The 20,323-nt window shown below is 41.1% G+C and overlaps 1 long non-coding RNA gene across 1 annotated transcript; it reads left to right on the top strand.

The window, feature by feature from the left end:
* The first annotated feature begins 1,963 nt into the window (after positions 1-1,963).
* LOC128838002 (uncharacterized) lies at positions 1,964-17,969 on the top strand. The gene is made up of 4 exons (XR_008445073.1): positions 1,964-2,040; positions 2,537-2,631; positions 10,019-10,143; positions 14,118-17,969. It is a non-coding gene; the product is annotated as an uncharacterized LOC128838002 (long non-coding RNA).
* The last annotated feature ends 2,354 nt before the right edge of the window (positions 17,970-20,323 follow it).

Genomic DNA, 20,323 nt, shown 5'->3' with positions numbered 1-20,323 from the left:
CACAAAGGGGATGACCCTGTGAACACTTTGCAAACAGAATTCCTTTTGGTTCCAGTGGAAGTTTGGAAAATGTGGGACTTGCAGGATTGGATCAAAAAGAGAAAGATTTAAAAATTGCTCTGTCAATGCATAATAGTAACATTAATGCAGATTGTAGGTATTCTGGATAGTAGCTTAAATTATATATAATTATTGCAGCATACATTGGAATAATTGTTTTGCCATAATCCATTTATTAAATTATAATGATTGATTACAATTACTTCACATATCTACAAAAGGGATTTGAAACAGAGAGAGAGAACTATATTTTTAGTTGGCATGTAGAGTAGCATTCTTCTTGATTAGTTGCAGTTTAATGTTTGAAATGTAGGGCCACGGTCCTGCAAACACTTGTGCATTGGAGTAACTTTATGCATGGGAATAGTCCCATTTTGTTACCAGTTGTGTCAGTGAAGATATTCCCACACATACATTTTTACAGGTTTCAGGTCTTAATTATAGAATTGTCATAATTATATAGGGGTAAAAATGGGGTTGGGTAAGAGAGAGTCTACATATCTGCCTTTCCAGGCAAGATCCTGTAGTCCTGATTCATAGGAAACAAGGAATTGCTATATTGGAGCAGAAGCAATGGTCTGTATAGTCCAGTGTCCTGTATCTTACAATGCAGTACCAGCTGCATCACAGGAAGATGGAAAAAACCCTGCAGGAGGTAATTATGGAATAACAGTCCCCAGAGAAATTTTCCCCTAACACTCAATAGTTAGTTTGACTTATGCCCCGAGCAAGGCATGAAAATTTGTATCCTTTCCAAAACACTTGTCTATTTTTTAACCCTTATTATAATATCCCTGCCTACTCTCCTTATGTACAGAACTGTCTACTCATTTTCTGACGCTCTTGTGTTCATTGGCATCTTGAGTACAACAGACTAATTGGGTGACAAAGTATTTCCTTTTATCAGGATTGGTTGGTTTGTTTTTGTTTTCCCTGGATGTTCCCTTGTTGTATAATGAGACGGAGTGAATAGAAGTGCCAGTCTAATTCTCTATACCTTTCTCTTGTCCCATCTTATTCCTGTCCCCTCTTAAAGCAATCAGTCTCCGTTTTTCCAACCTCCCGTCCTATGTAAATTTTCCATGTCTCTAATCCTTTTCCCCTTGTCACTGAATCCTCCACGCCCCCATTTCTCCTGAATCTTTCTCTGGGATAGAGCAGAAATAGAGGGTGGACGGAAAGCTCCCCCTGAATTCAAATTCCTCTATGAAAAGGCAAGATTCTAATCCCACAGTAGTAATGGCACTAATCAGATTTCAGCAGATTTCGGCTGCCAAACAGCTCTTCATTACATTCGTTCTGCAAATGGGGAAGCGCAGTGAGGATTAGAAAGAGCTGGTTCCATCCCAGCTGCGCACAGACATACTGTATCGACACGCATGCGTATGCACTGCCAGTTGTCTCATGTCATTTGTGTTCTGTTTTTCCTCTTTCTGAAGCTCTATTTATACAAACGGCTTTCTTCTTCCTTTCAATTAGGTAACCAAGATTTATTTACTTTTCTGTTCTATCATCCATACACGTATTTAGAGTTGTAGCTCTTGTCAGGCTTATTTTGTAAGTTATTTGTTTTTATTTCTGATGAGGCAGCTTTAAATCAAATGTCAGTGTCAAGGAGTCGGCTGTCCCGCTAACGCCATAAAATAACCAGACCTCTCAATATTTGATTTAATTTGCCCTGTGTAATGTGCGGGTGCTGGAGGTTGTTTTAATACGTTCGAAGCTCATCTTGATAGGTGGACATTAACATTAAACAAACAAAAAACAAATGCCTTTACACAGCAGGGGGTCATGATAGCTGTCAGTAGAGTGAAGGTTGGATCCCGCTGCAAAATAACAAACGTCTCAGATCCAATGTAACAATCTCTTATCATTAAAAAAGAGAACCCCCTCCAGAGCAGAGCTAAAATTCCGGGAGTGGCAAAGAGATGGACACCGAGTTAGTTGCCTGTGTCAAGTGACTTCAGATTTCTGAGACAGGTATAATCAAGGGAGCAGAACAATCCTTGAATCAGTGTAACTCAGTCTATACGATTGTTTACACAATCTTGGAGATACTAATGTATGTTGGGCTCTGTTTTGATATGCTGTTGCTTCTGAGCGCTTTGGAGTCGATTTAGAGTCAGACGAACGAATTTTCTCTGGGCTGCTGCAGCTGGACAGGGTTTCCTACAAAAGGAGGGAGCATCAGCCAGTGGAAATAATAATAATAAAATATTGCTAGCAGAGTACCGGGATTAAAGTGCATTTAGAAGAGCTAAATACAAAGGAACTTTGTGACAGCGTTTGGCACAGACTTGGTTGTCTAAACAACTGATGGGTTCCCAGAGTAGGTGCAGATTGTTTTCCAGGAGTGCCATATATGGGAAAGGGAGGGGGACTTTAGTGTACTATCAAAATGCAATGAACAAAAATGTAAGTATGTGTGTAGTGGGGGAAGCTGTTAAACATTTAATTTAATTGTTTGTCATTCTAGGTGACAGAGGGACATTCTAGAGGACAGAGGAGATCTCCAAGGACAGCCGATGTCGCAAGAGAGGAGAATAGTGACAGTGGTTCCAAAGAATAAAGGTAAAAGTGATTTCTCTCGACCAATGGTCTCACTCAGAATTTTCGGTATAAAAGAGTTAGCGCGAAAGTGAGGTTGCCAGCGAAGACTGTATATGGTGATCTCGTCTATTGCTAGTGCTAGACAGCTTTAATATTTAGAACAAAACTTTCCCTCCTTTCACCCCATCCAAAAACTAAAGGGAAAAAAACTTACAAAGTTATAAATGTTGCATTTGTGCTTGACAACCAGAGCCCTGGTTGGGCATGTGTCCCCAGCATCAGTGACCGAAATAAGAAATTCACTCCCTCTGCAAAGCTAGAAACTTCACTGTTCAGTTAATTGACTGGCATGGAAAAAGTTTGCTCCAAAATAGTTTTAAAAAGTAGCTCCGTGGTTTGCAGTCTACAATCTGGTGCATAATCAAAACAAGTTTATAGCATAATTATAGCGTCCAGAGAGCTTGTTAAAGAGTGAAATGTTCCTTCATGGAAATATTATCTACTCTCTATTTGAGTTTGTTTTCCATTTTCTTCTGTCTGACATTTAATGTGATGATCCATTGCATAAGGGACGGGTAATATAATATGGAGCAGTAAGACAAACTTTCATTTTCAAATTGGAACATAACCTTAAAACCTGCTCTAAGTGAATAATGGGAAAGCATTCAGAGTCTACATGATGTCACTTGTCTGTAACAGACAGTACTGCTTGCCTCGGTGCCGCTGAGTGTATATTTTCTGATCCTTTGAAGAAGGAATTATTGCCAGACTTTGGGGTTTTTCGGATTCCATGTTGCTCTTGTCCAATATATATTTTACCCTAAACCATATAAATAAAACTGGTGGAATCAGAGATCAGAATCTTTCTGCTCAAAAGCCCCAGTGTAGTAAACGCTCCCCTCCCTCCCCTTTCCCTGGGAATTAATGTAAGGATTTGAGAGGGGGAAATAACAAAACCCGGGCCATGATATTTTGCACACGTTCGCTTTCTTGAGCTCCGGTTTGGCAGGCAGGCAGGCGAGAAGAATACTCGATCCTGACATTGGTTTCTGAGGACTTGGTCCTGCCCTACTAAAGTTTTGCCATTGACTTCAATAGGAGTAGGATGGGACACAGAACCTATATTCAGCAAACACTGAGGCTTCAAAGATCCGAAATGCTGCAAACATCGTCCAAATGCAGAATATTCACCTGCCCCTTCAACGCTGTGTTCAAATATTTTCCTTCCTGAACAACGAGAGAATATTCTCTGAACTCACCACACTACAATTTGATTTCAGTAAACAAACTGCTTGAAATACATACACACCGTCATTTCCTCCTTTGTGTTCATGGAGCTTCGTTCTCAGCAGCTGTGTACGTGGGGCACTGGACCCCCGTGGTGTGATGGGTCCTGATGCCAGTGATTGATGCGCGCTTTGAGCAAATCATTACTAAGAATGGAATTAGTTCTTTATTATCTATAAACATTCAAACAGGAGCACGTAATAATAAAATCAGGAAAGGAGGCATTGAGCAAAATAACATGAAAGTTCCCTTCAGATACAGTGTACTCCAAATACACTTTTAATCTAGCTGTAGTAACGTTTTATTAGTAAATGAGAAGCAACTAGCACCCACAGATTTGGCATTAATGAGCCAGTCAATGGAAAATATACTGTCTAGCTCTACCTTATGGACGAGACCCCCTGGGCAAAGGGCATTGGTCAGCAATAAAAAACTGATTAGGAAACTGGCTGCTGGTAAAGGAGGGCAAGGATGGGGGATTTGGTTTGTAGAGTAAAATCTTTAGTCTAATACTTTTTAATGAGGAAAGAAAATATTTAAAGTCAGTAACCTCTCTAGTAGCAGAAAAATAACTCCTGAGCAGATTGGGATCTCCTTCCTCACTCCTCCCCAAACGCACTCCCCCCTTTTGAATCAAGACACTTCTATGCTTAGGAATAGAATTTCACTCTAAAAAAAAGCTACTGTTTTAAAAATAACTGCACCCAGATCAATTGAGGCGATTTTAAAAACGCCCTTTAAAAAGTGTCAGGACAGAAATCTAAGCAACTGGTAGATATTTCAAGCAGAACATCTGTAATGTTCTTATTATCATTCTCAGCTGCAAAGAGTACAGAGATGTTACTCTTCTGTAGCTGATCCTGCGGATTTTGCAACAAGAAAATTATTGGTATTTTATTTGTTCGCAGTCAAACTAAGTGAACACTGATTAAAGATTTATTCACATCTGATTTCTGCCTGAAAATATTAGAGTAATAACAATGTGGGGCAGCTATTTTTTCGCAGGGTTCCCGCCACACACACATTAGCCAATTTAGAATTTCAATATATTTTATATCCAGATTCGTTGAAAGAATTTAGCGTGTGTCCATTAAAATTAACCGTTAAAATTAATTAATTAATAGACTTATTCTGTAAAATACATGGAGACGGAACAATTAATTTTGCAATGCTCCTGGAGACATACTACTACTACTACCAATAATAATAATTAATAAACCCTTCCTATTTTGAAAGCTCTAATTGTTTGGAGGACTTGAAAATAATTTCGGGCCGTAAATATATACACCTTCCAGTATTTTCGAACCAGTAGGTTAAACAAGAGACCACTGATCTTGTGATCAAAACTATGCCATATGCCGTTTTTCTTTCTGATGGTCTAAGAATTCAAAGGGAGTATCGAAGGTCGCTGTTAATATTCTCATAAAGTTAAAAATTTCCTGCGTGTGTTTGTTAAACTTTTGAAGTGTAAATATTTATCGGTCGTTGTTCTGCATTACAGAGGCAAATGAAAATACTAACGCTCTTGAGTCTCCGATTCAAACGTGGCCGTGAATTTTACACTTGTTTAAAACACTTTCTTTGAAGTACGGGGGACGCAAAAGTGTCAACGAAATGGTCTGTAATCAAATGAAGGGAAAAACTATCTGCTGCTTTTAAATGTTCCCCTTGCCCTTTAGGATTATTGCTGTGTTAAAAATGAAAAATGTGGTTTTGCTTTGCAAAAATAAATACATACCTAAATAAAAAATCCCCAGTGCACCCCCTTCCTATTTTGATTTCATTGTTCTGTGCCGAGACAGAACAAACAAACGATTACAGGTTGGAAAACACACTTGAAAACAGTAAAGTCACATTACGACAAAGCTCTGGGCAGCATTAATCTGGTGTTTGGAAAACGTCTGACAGTTGAGCCTCCTGTCCCGCCCCCCCAAATTGGTGTTAAAAAAATAACTTAAGGTTCCCTCTCTTAAAAATATAAAATAAAATCCTGCCCTGCTTTCCTCTCGCAATCAGTGTGAGCATAGAAAGAGTTGTTTGTTCTTTCCATTTATACCCTAATCGCCAAATCCTCCTCCTAGTGGGAACAAATTATTTGAACAAAGTCCACGTGAAAAGATACTATATTTCTTGCGCATTTAACACTGTCTGGCAGCCGGACCTAACATATTACACCCCCCTAGTCCCTACTCTCATCTGGAAGAAGGTGCTCAGCGCTAAGCAGGATAAAGGGCCGTGCATTTCTAATAGGATTTTTTTTTAGGGCGTGCAAGGGTTTCACCTTATTGGGCCCCTTATTGGAGCAAACTAAGAATGAAATCATGCGGTCTTTACTTGCTCCTTACTCACGCAAAGTTCCTAGTTGTCTCAGTGAAAGCTTTGCTTTAGTAAGGATTATAGGCTCTGGTCCTTTATATGGAAAAAGCCCAATATATAACATGTTTCTTCTTCAGAACCCCAAAGGTGCCCTTCCTGCTTTTTGTATGTAACTGCTGGGAAATTGTAATAATCAAAATTGTCTCTTGAAGACCTCCGTATTTTGGGTTTTTTTTTATCACGAGGATCCCCCTTCCCTCGATCTGGTAGTGGAGATTTTAACTCTTGATTGTCCCGAATCGGAGACCCTAGCTTGTCCTCCTGCTCTGTGAAGGTGAAGAACCTTTTCTCCCCTTGCCTATGAAGGCAGCCCCTGGGGTGGGGAGGGAGGTACTTGTAAGGTTATCTGGTGTCTGGCACCCTGATATCTGGCTATGCTTGCCTGAGATTCCTCTTATCTAAATTCCTAACCTGGAGACTTCAAACAACCCACCCGAATGGAAGAAAAATGCAGATTTATTTTATATATTCTCATTTCAAATAAACAGATAAATACTCGAGACATCGCCAGATTACCCCGTTCATTTACACAAGGAAAACAAAGGGGAGATGTAATTGGCTCTGATAACTGCACCAGAAGTGACTCTAGAATGCATGGGCTGCGCGGCAAGTAATCTGGTGCTAGTAGCCCTGGTTTGCTGTGGGGTTAACTCCAACCGTGCCGAAGCGGTTTGCCCTGCTGTCCTACTGCGGCGGGAACCCAGACAGTGATTTATGTGCTGGTGACACAGGCGAAATGACCGTAAACCTGATGTTGTTTTACAATAGTAAGACCTGCAAAGGATCTAAGCAGGCTCTTAGATCACAGGGAGGGATCGGTTTTTCTTTAATCCAATCTGAATTTATACCTTCACAAATCAAATAAACAATGTGAAATCTACATCGCTGGTGCCTAGTAGGTCAATTATTTCCCCGAGGCGTGCAAGTTATTTCATGTCTTCTGCAGATTGGCTCAATAGAGTAACGCATAATAATGGTAAAGCACAAGGGAGTTTGGGGGAGAGTTTTCAAAAAGTTATCAATATCACCAGAGGGGGACAATAATTGCAATATAATTTACCCTATCTGCAGCCACTTAAATGGTACAAGTTGAGTCTTTACATTTGTTCTGAGATAAAAACAGAATAAATGGGCTTTACATGTGAAATTTATCTACCGAATAATCTTCGGGGATAAAGTATTTTTTACTGCTCAACTATGCTGTACGGCTTCTTTTGTGACTTACATCTGAGATCAAACAGCAGCTCCTAGGGCTTTCCCCTAATCGCAGTGAGAAGATAAATGTGAGCTGTCTGCTTGGAAAAGGAAAATGGTTCCAGTAATTCATTATTACTAAATTTCACTTTCACTGAGAAGGAAACCAACAGATTTGCATCTCAGACCAATTTTGACTGATGCCTTCAGTGGGATCGCTAAATCTCAATTTAGCTTGTCTTACTCTCAATGATTGTAATGTCTTTTCACCATCATTAGCATTGCACACAAATTGCATTCGGGTTTTTTTTTGTTGTTGTTGTTTGTTTTTTTTTGTTTTTTGTTTTGTTTTGGTTTTTTTGCTTTGCAATTTTCTCCTAATTTAACTGAACAGTTTCAGTCCAAAGGTTCTGTGTCCGAAGGGGTGACAAGATCTCTCTCTCTCTTCCTACATGATTGCCTTACAGATGAAGAAAGGTGGCTCTTTTCTCATGCGGTATAGAAAGAGTGCATTCTCTTTCTATGAGTGTTGAGAACCTGCGTTGCATTCCTTGGGCAACCGAATAATCCACCTGATCCGGTTCTTGGGTGGCCTTTCGCAGCTAGATTCCTTTTAATTATTTTCGGGGCAGATCCTCAACTGGTGTAAACTGCCATTGGATTCAATGGACGCTTTACATCAGTTGAAGATCTGCTGAGACTTGAGCTGCTACAGCACTTGTCAGCGACAAGAACATAGGAAAGGATTCCATCATGCCCGGACTCCGCGGGGAGAAAAGTGTACAGATCCCGCCGATTTGCGTGGGAAATGGGGGATTTTGCCGGCGCAGGGAGTGAACAGGAGGAGCCGGAGAATAGGCGGCAATGGAGCTCATTTCGCTTAAGAAGAACGATTCCTCTGCACAGGAGAAGCAGAGATGGGGGGGTGGGTGCAGTTGTGATTTTTTCTGAACTGGGAATCAGGACGACTGTCGTGTACGTGTAACTACGTGGATGCGCTGCCGAGGAGAAGCATATTGGAAATCATTCATTGTTAATGGATTTATTCCAACTTACATGGCTTAAAAAGTGCCCCAGCTCTTACCACCTAGGAAGATCATAAGACCCTCCACAAGAGTGAAATATAAAGCGAGAAGTCTTAAACCCTCCCCACTTCACTTAGGGGTTCCCCCTTCTTTATTCTCCGGGAAATGCCCTTCCCAAGCTTAGAGTTTGAGCAAGGACAGGATGATTATTTTTTTCTGGGTCACCCTTTAAATCTCCAAAGGTTGCATTGCTTAACTCTGCTTTATGGCAACTTCTCATGTCTCTGATGCTACAGCAGATAACTGGCACAGACCCTCTCCTCTTAAAGGTATAGTACTGTGTGATAGGGAGGTAAAATTCACATCATGTCAGCAATATTCTATGTGTCTTCATAGGTTAGAGAAGACCACAAGGGTCATCAAGTCTAACCCCCCTGCCAAGATGCAAGCTTTGTTCTGTCTAAACCCTACAGAGCAATATGATCTGCAACAATGTAACTCTCCTTTTGATTCTCTTTGGGAGTTCAGATATCTACAGGTAACTTCTTTGTAAATTAGTACAAACCCCATTACATAAAAAAACCAACCCTAAAATATCCTGTCCTGAGAGCCTAAAATAGCTTGGGGTATAAGCGTTATTCTGCCCACCCATTTAAAAGTTCTAACAATGTTAGAATTTTTCCCTCTAAAATTATACACCTTTCTAGAAGAAACACTACATAGAAAGAGCCAGAGACCAGCAAGATGTATAAATAAATAAAAATACTTTATTATGAAGTCAGTCTTCTGTAAATATTTTCCCTCTGCTAAGGGATACACACGCACATTTGAGCAGGTTGTGCCTCTTAATTCTCAGTGATATTTGTATTGGAGAAGACAGGAATTCAAGAATAAACTGCTGAAAAACATTAAATCTGGGAATTGTGAAATGCTTTATAATATCACTAGAACTGATCAAAGTTTACTGGAGATTCCAGTCAGAAAAGGAGTCTTTGTATTTCAGTCATCTGTAAATTTTACTTTAATTTGAAACATATTTGTAATTGAAGGCTACAGTTCTTGCTAAATATAATGCTCTGTTTTTCCATTGAGAAGATTCAATGGCAAAGAAATATATGTGCCTTAGAGAAAACTTGTGCACTTCTTGGAGTTGATGAGAGGTTTTGTCTGTGGAAGGACTTCAGCATCAGGACTTGGTTTACCAAACAGAATTCACACCATAAAAAATGTAACAGGTTTGTGGCATCACAAGAGCACTGGGATAATATTCCCCCCTCCAAATATGAAAAGAATGAACTTTGATTTGGGGTTAGAATAGAGGGCCAGATTTTCAGCTAGTGTAAATCAGCATAGTTCCACTGATGTCAACAGACCCATTAGTTTAAACCATTTTAGGACCCGGCCTATATGTATATTACTCCCAGTATGAGCTAAATAATAGAAATACTGTACATGAGGAGGTGCTATTCACGAGTTGGTTTACTCTTACCTGAAGTAACTAAAACTTTCTTTACTTGGTTTCCCAGTTGTATATACTCTGAAGATCCTCAATAATTGCACTGCAGTATGAGCAAGAGAGAGAACAAGTGGCACACCCAATGTGAGCTAGCAGGAATAACGGTAGATTTCATGGTCGTGACATCACCACCAGGTAATGTTTAATGGCTGTAATGTTAGCATCATAAAATCCAACCAAGAAAATTGCACTCTATACAGTGTATTGCTATCACACAAAAATGAAAATGTGCAGAGAAATGGGTTCCTGGGCTAAATTCAGATCTGGTGTAAATGTCTGCCACTCCATTAAAGCCAATGAAACTGCACACTGTTCCACCATTTCTGAATCTGTCCTCTTGACTCTACAGGTACAATTCACAAATAAGAACCTCTAATCCCATACACTGTCAGAATGCAATTTCTGCTCTTGTAACTGCATAAAAGTCACACACTACTTCAAAAAATAATTGCTTAACTCCCATTATAGTAATCACAACTAATCCCCAAAACAATGTCAACATGCACTTCTATTTTTTTAAAATCTCATCTGCATTGTCAACCAGTTTCCTCGGTCTCTTTCTACATCTGAAGATTTGAGACCTAAATGGTAACCCCTTTGCTCCCTGTTACAGTGTGATCATGGTCATGTATATTTTTCACACACATACACCCCAGTTAAATATGCCAGTTTTAAAATCACAGGAATCCCATTTTCTGCTTCCAGGGTCATTAAGTAAGATATGACAACTACAAGCCCAAAAATTCACCAGTTCCATTCCCCGGAACCTTACTGCATAATTTAGACCGATATCACATCAAATAATAAATGCTGACTATGGTGAGTTGGAAGAAAAAATAGAGAATATGGCAAAGAGAATACGGCTTTTGGGAAAGCATTATTTTACAAGGAAAGCAGTTTACATAAGTTGTTCCTCTGAAGATTTCTTGTGTGTTGTAGCATTTATATATAATATATATAATATGTATGTTTTGGTGCATATCAGGTGCCCTAGAAGGAGTGGACAGTGCCACTGGAAAGATTAGAATCAGATTAGTAGGGATCTGAAGAGGGACTTGAAGGGGAGCAAGCTACTTGGCATTCATGAAAAGGGGGTGCTGTTTAAGGAGCAAGGCACAGTACCTAAAAAGGCACACAGCACTGCGTGGCGAGGGAGAGGAAATAAGAGCTGAGGCATTTCTATTTTTAGATATTTATAGAGGACAGATAGGGTGCATCATTGTAATTTCTGTGCACTGAGGCATGCATAGGACAAGGAATAAATTGAATAATCAATAGCAAAAATTGAAACTGTGTGCTCAGATGTAGAAATTAATTTGTTTTGGCTTGTTCATTCTTTTTGTGTTCAGTTTTGCAATATTTGAGCAATTTTGAATTTTACTTGCATGAATGCTTGTAGAGAGCAAATTTTATACACGTATGCCTGAGCTCTTTGGCATAGGACATTTTAAACTCACATTAGTATTTGCTCTGGAGAACACCCCCTCACACAATTACTTTGTGTGAATGTGATGACAGAAAGTTAAATTCTGCATCCAGATAATTGCTCTTACAGTGGTTTCATATTTATAGGAATGATGCCTTGGGGAAGGCCTACATGGGCCAGAAAGGAAAAGGTTTAACAATGTCTCTCTAATCGTGTTTATTCGCTGTCTCAAATTCACACTGGCTTCAAACCTTCTTGGCTCCTCCTGGGTATCTAGTCGAGGAACAAAAACAATACCATGTGACTTATATAACCAGTCATGACTAACAAATACAGACTGGGCATAGCCTTAGGCCCTTCGTTTTCAGCTTTACCACATTTCTATGAAAATTTCCCGTTTTGAAAAAGCATATATTTGGGTTTTATCCATTTTTAACCCAAATTTTGCAAGTACTGTCTGGAACTCCCTGCACCTGGCTCCTCCCTTGCAGAGTCCTCACCGGAATGGCACAGTGCAGAATAACTTCCGCTTGATGTTGGCTGCTGTGCAGAGGGGGAGCAAGCCAAACAGTGGGCTGGGTCCTGGCAGATGAGAGGGGCTCCCTGCCTGTCTCACAGTGGTGAGGGAAGTGGGTGATAGTTCCCAACTGCTATCCCTGCTGGACAGAGCTCCTTCTTGACCCCAGCCCTTCAACCCAGCCCCATCTATTTCTTCTGTGTAGCGGGGAATGAAATCGGCCAGTAGCCAGATCCCAGGAGCCAAGACTATCTAACCAATTAAGCAACAGACCTACAGAGAGTGGAAGACACCCATCAACCCCCTGCCCGTTGCTCCTTCATTTTCAGTTTTTGCTGATTTTCATCCATTTTTAATATTTTTTATAAATACAGATAAATTCCCAGGAAATGTTAAACAAAATAAAAACCAGAAGACCTTACCTCCAGTGCACTATGGCTACTTTTGTGCTCTGTTACCACTATCAATCCCCCATGTACTCCCCAGGAAGGATCACTCCAGTGCAAGGGGGAGCCTATGGTTGTATAAAGCTAGTTTAGGGGCTGGAATGCCACACATTCTCCCCATTCCCAGACTAGCAGGGGAAAGGGGATGTTGCTGCAGAAATGAGGGATAGGCCCGCCAAAGTGATCTTAGGCTGTGTTTTTGACATTCCCTAGCAATTAAAGGCTGGCGTAAATTAGAGGAGCCTTCAGGCTGCGGTGACCCAGCCCAGTAGGAATAGCATGCACAGAGCAGAACCAATATTAGGGCAATGCAGAGGAGAGATTTAAGCTACTTTTGCACACTACATTCTGACTTGTGTTCTATGCATTCTGGCTGTACCCAAATACCTGGCCCATTGAGTATCAAATACTCCCAGTAAACTCTTTGCCATCATTCTCTAAAAGTAAAACAATAAAACAAAAATACCCAAGAAAAAACCCCAACAACACAACTTACAAAAAAATTATGAATTAATTAGAAGAAATTACAATATACAGTCACTGCTCTGTGCCACAGCTTTCTCCTTCTGTAAAACGGGAATGGTGATAAATAGCTTTGAGGAAAGTGCAAAGAGAAGTATGGTCCCATCCTGCAAGCTGTTTCAGATTCTAGAAGAACCCTTGCACTCACCCAAATGGAACTACTTGCAGGATCATGATCCTGCATCTACAACTTTGGTTCTAAGAGCAGTTAATTTGGTCTCGCTCCAGAAGGACACAGGCTACTGTCCATAGACTGGTCCAAACGCTATTTCTTTGTGATCATATTCCCTGTATATAGGCTTTGTCCAATTTGTTCTCATTTCATTTTTATTTAATTCATTTTATGGGCATTTCTATCACATACATCAATGTTCTATCACTCTCATGTGTATTCTGTGGTCACCTTTTGAAATACAAAACATAGAGGGCCTGATTCAACTCCCATTGAGTTCAATGGAATTTGCATAGGCACTATAAACCTAGCTGCAGCAAAGCACTTAAGCACATGCTTTATGTGACGGGTTCGATCACAGGAACCCCCTTGGGACTGTCACCTGATGTGCTGAGACTACCTCTGAGCCCCTTTTCTCTGCCAGTTTGGGCCTGCAGAACCCTGCCTTGTTGAGCCAGACATGCCAGTCTGCTCCAACACAGACCCAGGGTCTGAACCACACTCCCTAAAGCTGCAGACTTAACTGAAAACAGCTTAAGAAGTGCTCCTGTCTCCAGACACCCAGCTCCCAATGGGATCCAAATCCCAAATTAATCCGTTTTACTCTGTACAAAGCTTATATAGGGTAAACTCATAAATTGTCCGCTCTCTAACATACTGATAGAGAGATATGCACAGCTGTTTGCTCCCCCAGGTATTAATCACTTACTCTGGGTTAATTAATAAGCAAAAGTGATGTTATTAAGTATAAAAAGTAGGATTTAAGTGGTTTCAAGTAATAACAGACAGAACAAAGTAAGTTACCAAGCAAAATACAACAAAACACGCAAGTCTAAGCTTAATACATTTAAGAAACTGATTACAGATAAAATCTCACCCTCAGAGATGTTCCAATAAGCTTCTTTCACAGACTGGACTCTTTCCTAGTCTGGGCCCAATTCTTTCCCCTGGTACAGTTTTTGTTAGCTCCAGCTCAGGTGGTAACTAGGGTATTTCTCATGACTGGAACTCTTTGTTCTGTTCCAGAACATATATAGCTTTGGCACAAGGCGGGAATCTTTTGTCTCTCTGGGTCCTCACCCCTCCTTCTAAATGGAAAAGCACCAGGTTTAAGATGGATTCCAGTACCAGGTGACATGATCACATGTCCTGTGAGACCTCAAGCCTTCATTCTTCCTGGCCTGACTCACAGGAAGGCTTGCAAGTAAACAGAGCCATTTACAACCAATTGTCCTAGTTGATGGGAGCCATCAAGATTCCAAGACACCATTAATGGCCCACTGTAACGAGGTGGTGGGATACCCCACAGCCCCACTGAGGGCCAAACCTCCCCTAATACCGACATGGGCGGAGCCACCGGGTCCGGCGCCCGCCCGTCAGAGGTCACGGTGCCGACCCGGAAGTATAAAAGCCCACTCGCAGAGCTCAGTGGAGCCCATGCCGGCGGAGAGGGCAGACGTCTCTGGCCGAGCTCCCGCTTGGGAGACGGCTGCAGGCCGCGACTGGCCTGCTGACTTACCAGGCCTGCCGAGCCTACCTCTCGCCCGCTACCCTGAGGAGGACTGGCCAAGCCTGCCCCGTCCCAGCTACCGTGAGGAGGAGCCGAGCCTGCCCTTCGCCCGGTACCCTGAGGAGCCGATGCTGGTGGAGAGCACCGAGGACACTAGGACAGCCCAGGTACCATACGAGGGGGAGTGTGGAAGTAGCCCCGGGCCAGCCGACCCCAGTCTGGCTGCTGCATTGCCAGAGCCGATGTCAGTGTGTTGCGGCCAGGATCCCCACTGACAGCAGTGGGTTTCCGCCGCTGCTAGGGCCCCGGGCTGGGACGCAATGGAGTCGGAGGGCCTGCATCCCCCCTGCCACCCACTCCTTGGGTGGCAGACTCCCCCTTTTCCCCTGGCCTAGGGAGGCTGGGACCTGCTATAAACCCTGACCCAGCCCCTGCTTAAAGGCCTGGATTTCTGCCTGACTGCTTGATTGTTGCCCCGCCCTGACCTAAGGCCTGGGCAGCTATAGACATTGCCTCAGCCCCTGCTTAAGGGCCTGGGTTTTCCGAGCTACTGACTCAGCCCCTGCTTGAGCGCCGGAGCCCCAGACTGCGTGATTACTGCCCCGCCCTGATTGAGGGCTCGGGGCTCTTTTCGGAACTATTGGCTCAGCCCCTGTTTACGGGCCTGAGCCCCCTAACCGTGTGTCCGTTATCCCAGACTGACGCCGGGCCAGGACTGCCGGCGGACTACAGCGAGGCGGCGGGATACCCCACAGCCCCGCTGAGGGCCGAACCTCGGCCGAGACTACTACACCCACACTTTGCATAATTACAATAGGTCATCAGAGTTATATGTCATATTTCTAGTTTCAGATACAAGAATGATACATTTATACAAATAGGATGACCACACTCAGTAGATTATAAGCTTTGTAATGATACCTTACAAGAGATCTTTTGCATGAAGCATATTCCAGTTGCATTATATTCACACTCATTAGCATATTTTCTTAAAATCATATGGAGTGCAACGTCACACTTGTGTCTTATTGGCTTCAATGGGCTTTAACCAGGTGCTTAAAGCTAAGTATGTGCTTTACTGAATAGGAATGGGGTTATTCACATGCTTAAATCTAATCACATACTTAAGGATTTTACTGAATAAGGTTAGGATTACTCACATGCTGAAAGTTGAGCATATTTTCCTGTGAATAAAATATGCTGAATTGAGGCTATGAACATTTTGTTTTGCTCACAAAAATCTATATGTGAGACTCTTTTTACATTTCAGCATCACATAAGATAGTGTGACAGTGTTCAATGTATTATTTACCAGTCTTGGTTGCTGTAAAGTTGGTTGATGATTCCTATAATATTTACCATAGCAATGGATTATATGGCATCTTCATAGCTTTTTCTATAAAAATAAATCCTTCGTTTCACTCTGTTGAGGCCCAGCTGTGGGACATAATATGGGATGAAAACTCATATTGAAGGATTCAATTAAAATAGTAGATGAAGACTCTTGAAATAATTAATAGCTTTGACATAAGGGATGCTTTATAAAAGCACATCATTATTCAGCATTCTAATTGTTGGTGGTTGAGAATAAAAACATGCTTAAGTCTGCATGTGAGTACAAAGGAGATAAATTTGTGTCTAAAATGAAGTACATAGTCCTTATCCACAAGTATCTTTGTGACAATTCAGAGTAATGGAATTTTAATATATTGTGGGAAAAGAGTAGCAAGCCATGTATCTTTCACCATTGTAGAGAGAGAGATCTTATTTCATTAAAGATAAAAGATAGACAAGAATGATAAAAATGGGGCAAAATCTTGAAGTTATTTCCCCTGTTATTTCCCCAAACTTTAAAATGCTTCTATCTGGCAGCATGGAAACATCTGGTGGATGACTTTCATGATTTCAATATGTTATTAACATGTACTGATAATGTGTACAGTTTGACTGCTAACAAACTTAGTCCAAACCTGCTATGAAGAGATTTAAGATCCAGATGCAGGATCTGACTTTCCTTTAGGAACAAGAACAGAGGCGCTTTCAGAAAGACTAGGAGATTTGAAAACAAACTTTTCAAGCCCATGCTGAATATATCATTATTTATGCCATGTCCTGTCAAATTTTCTATGGGACTTTTGGGAGTAAAAAAAAAAAATGTGTGAAAGGTGAATATTAGATATATTCCACAGCGTAAGGGGGGGAAATCATATTTTTACCCCACTTAAGTTCTCGAGCAGAAGCTCTAACACTTGATGATGTGGCTGGTGGCAAATACCTCTCTTGAAGATTTTATTTTGTAAAGATTAATTCAGAGACCATCTGGTAGTCAGATTGTCAGCCAGAGTGTGCGTTATACTGGTCAGATATACTGCTGATTGGAGTGCTCTGTTTGTGCCACAACATTCCCACAGGTGACTTGTTACTGAATAAAATATGGAAGCCTGGTAATTTATGCAAAAGAACACCACTGTGATTGCCTGTGAGAATGTGCATCAACTTTCTTTTGATCAGAAGAAGGGTCAGTCTTATAGCCCAGAACTCTAAAGTATGGGTGTGAGATATGGGTTCTTTTGGCTTTTGATATTGGGTTATCAACTGAGCGTGCCTATCAAAGCTGGATGCTCTAAGTGTGATATCAATCACCTTTTCTTTCACATTGGCCAATGTGACACTGTACAGAATATGTAAGCGCTTTATAATATTATCAATATTAAAAAATTGCAAAGAATCATGCCAGATATACCATCTAAGGTATCTGTGAAAAATGTTATAATTGGCCAAGTATGCTAATCTTGTTTGTATCACCTTTTGTATTATGAGTTATATATATGCATAGTATATCTATATTTCCAAACTTGGGCTGTGTTTCTTGGTGATATCCCCAGACAGATTGGCATCAGCACTGAGCCTGCTGGATGGCCTATCAAGAGTCACCAGCTGTACAAAGAACCCATTAAAAGAAGCCAGGGGTTACACCTTATCAGTCATCAGGACTTGAAGGAGCATGCCTCTGGACAGGGGACTCCAAGGTTTTTCCATGCCATGTGCTGTGAAGCTTGTGTTTGGGACACAGGAAGTACAAGCCACATGGCAAAAGGAATATAAAGGGCACCTGCATCATTTCCATTTTTTATTCATTCCTGTTTCTTACCTCTGGAGTGACTTTTCTACAAACAAAGCTCTGAACAAAGGACTGAATGACCCATCCAAGCTGTGGATGTATTCCAGAGAGATTTTCAAGTCAGCAAACACACCAATACTGCTAAGAACCTGATATACGGACTTTGAAGTCTCTGTATGTATCTGAGTGCTTTATCATTTAACAACTCTCTTCTAGTTCTTTCTTTTTTCTTTACAATAAACCTTAATTTTAGATACTAAAGGATTGGCTGTCAGCATGGTATTTTGGGTACCATTTTGGGTAAGATCCAAACTAATATTGACCTGGTAACATGGCTGACCCGTTGGAGTCAGAAGAACATTTTGAATAGTGAGCAGAGTTTTTAAATAACTTCTCATTGTACTGGACCCATGTGCTGTTTGGGAGCCAGAGAATTGGAATGCAATAAAGGGGGCTGTGTGATTTCTTTTTTCATTCTCTCAATAACCAGTGTGGGGGATCAGAAACACAGTTTGTGACTGGTTGGTGAGTTTAACTTCAGTATTACTACCAAAACTAGTGGTTACCTGCTCTCCCTTTTGAAGCCTGCCCTGAGCTTGGCATTTTCAGTGAGCGCTGCCCCAGTCACACAAGGTCACAGCCAAAACACTGCTCTGTCTGTATAGTTTCACTGAGTTTAAGACCAGAGGGACCATTAGATCTAGTTTGACCTGCAGAGTATAGGCCATTAAAATTTTCACCCAATGACCATTGTATTGAGCCCAATAACTTGTATGTGTGACTTAAGCATATCTTGGGTTTGGCAGATCTTCCAGAAAAGCATCCAATATTGATCTGAAGACATCAAGAAATGGAGAATCCACTACTTCCCTTGGTAGTTTGTTCCAGGAGTTAATCACCCTCACTGTTAAAAGGGTTTTTTCAGAGGGTGCAAGAAGTCTGGTTCTATAGTTACTGGGATTATAGCAATGTTCATCTACTTATATGGTATGCAAAAAAGAGACAATCTTCAAACAATGAAAGGCATGCAGCCAGGGGGACAAATTCTTAAGTTACTAATCAGTTTTTACTCACTCCAAACTCAATCCTAACCCATTGCAGACAATGGTAGTTTTGCAATTGACTTCAGTGGGGCCAGGATTTCACTTGAGTAGGTTTTTTATGCAGCATAAAAACAACATAGTTTTGTTCAGTTTAGTTCCTACTTGTTGTTAGCATACTCTACCTCAAAAGTAGCACAAATTCTACATGAGATGCTTCAGTGTTGCTGTATTGTACAAAGTAATGGACAGTCCTTTAAAACGGATACAATTAATAATCTTGCATGGATGATTTTAATTAGATATTCTTGGTATAAAACAACAATTATGTGAATTTTATGGTTATTAAAGTTACACTGCTCTACAGCCAAAATGCTTCTGAAATAAATGTAGTCAAACTTTACTAATTCTGGGTCACTGAGAATGAAAATGATGCTTAAAATTGTTGATTGGCTCTAGTTTTCAAGATATGCTATTGGGTCAGTATATACGACCCTTGACTTGGGAATGGCAGAGGATAAGTGAGTTATAAAGGGAAGGGATCTCAATTTAAACCAGAAATGACTAAAATACATCTTTGACTGGATCTATGAATAAATCTATGACTGGGTTTGGACAGTACTTGCTTTTTAGGCAAAACAATGAATGATGCAATCTGAAGCTGGTATTGCGTCATATATGATATGAATTGAATCATGTTATTCCTAGAAGTCATGGATGATGCAATCATAACAAAGTTTACATCACTCTGCTGAACAAATTGCCCTATATCAGCTCTAGAAATCATACAGTGTCGTGCTCTCTTATTTGTCTGTGTTTGATTTTGCAAAGGGACACATTTCTTTTTAGCCAAAGTGAGCAGAGATGCCTCGTACTTGTGTGAACAGTGCAGATAACTTCTGCTATGTTTGTGGTGAAGTGACTTTTGCATCACAAAAGCGCAGTATAACCACTATGGTTAAGAAAACCTATCACCTTTATTTTGGCTGCAATATTGGAGATCAGGACAAGAGGTGGGCCCCACACATATGCTGCAACACTTGTGCAACAAATCTTCACCAGTGGTTGAACAGGAAAAGGAAATCTATGCCTTTTGCAGTGCCAATGATTTGGAGAGAGCCAACAGATCATACCAGCAATTGTTACTTCTGCATGGTGCCTCCAGTTGGGAAAGGTGTGTCAAAGAAGAAAAAGTGGACTGTGCATTATCCAAACATTCCATCAGCTATACGCCCAGTACCCCACGGAGAAGGACTGCCGGTTCCTGAGGCACCAGAATCATTCTCACTTGAGTCAGACGAGGAAGAGGATGAAACTTCTGGTCCTGAACCATCAATGTCACAGGACCCACATTTTCTCCCATCCTCCTCCTCTGAACCACACCTCGTAACACAAGATGAACTGAATGACCTTGTCAGGGATTTGGAACTATCCAAGAGTAAGGCAGAACTGTTGGGCTCCAGACTACAGCAGTGGAATCTCCTGGCAGGTGATGTTAGGGGTTTCCATGTTCCGTGACCGTCAAAAGGATCTTGTCCCATTCTTCTTCATGGAAGGTGAT

Source organism: Malaclemys terrapin, chromosome 5 (assembly GCF_027887155.1).
Source record: "Malaclemys terrapin pileata isolate rMalTer1 chromosome 5, rMalTer1.hap1, whole genome shotgun sequence".
In the NCBI taxonomy this organism is placed as follows: domain Eukaryota; kingdom Metazoa; phylum Chordata; order Testudines; family Emydidae; genus Malaclemys; species Malaclemys terrapin.
This window is presented reverse-complemented; position numbering and strand designations above follow the sequence as displayed.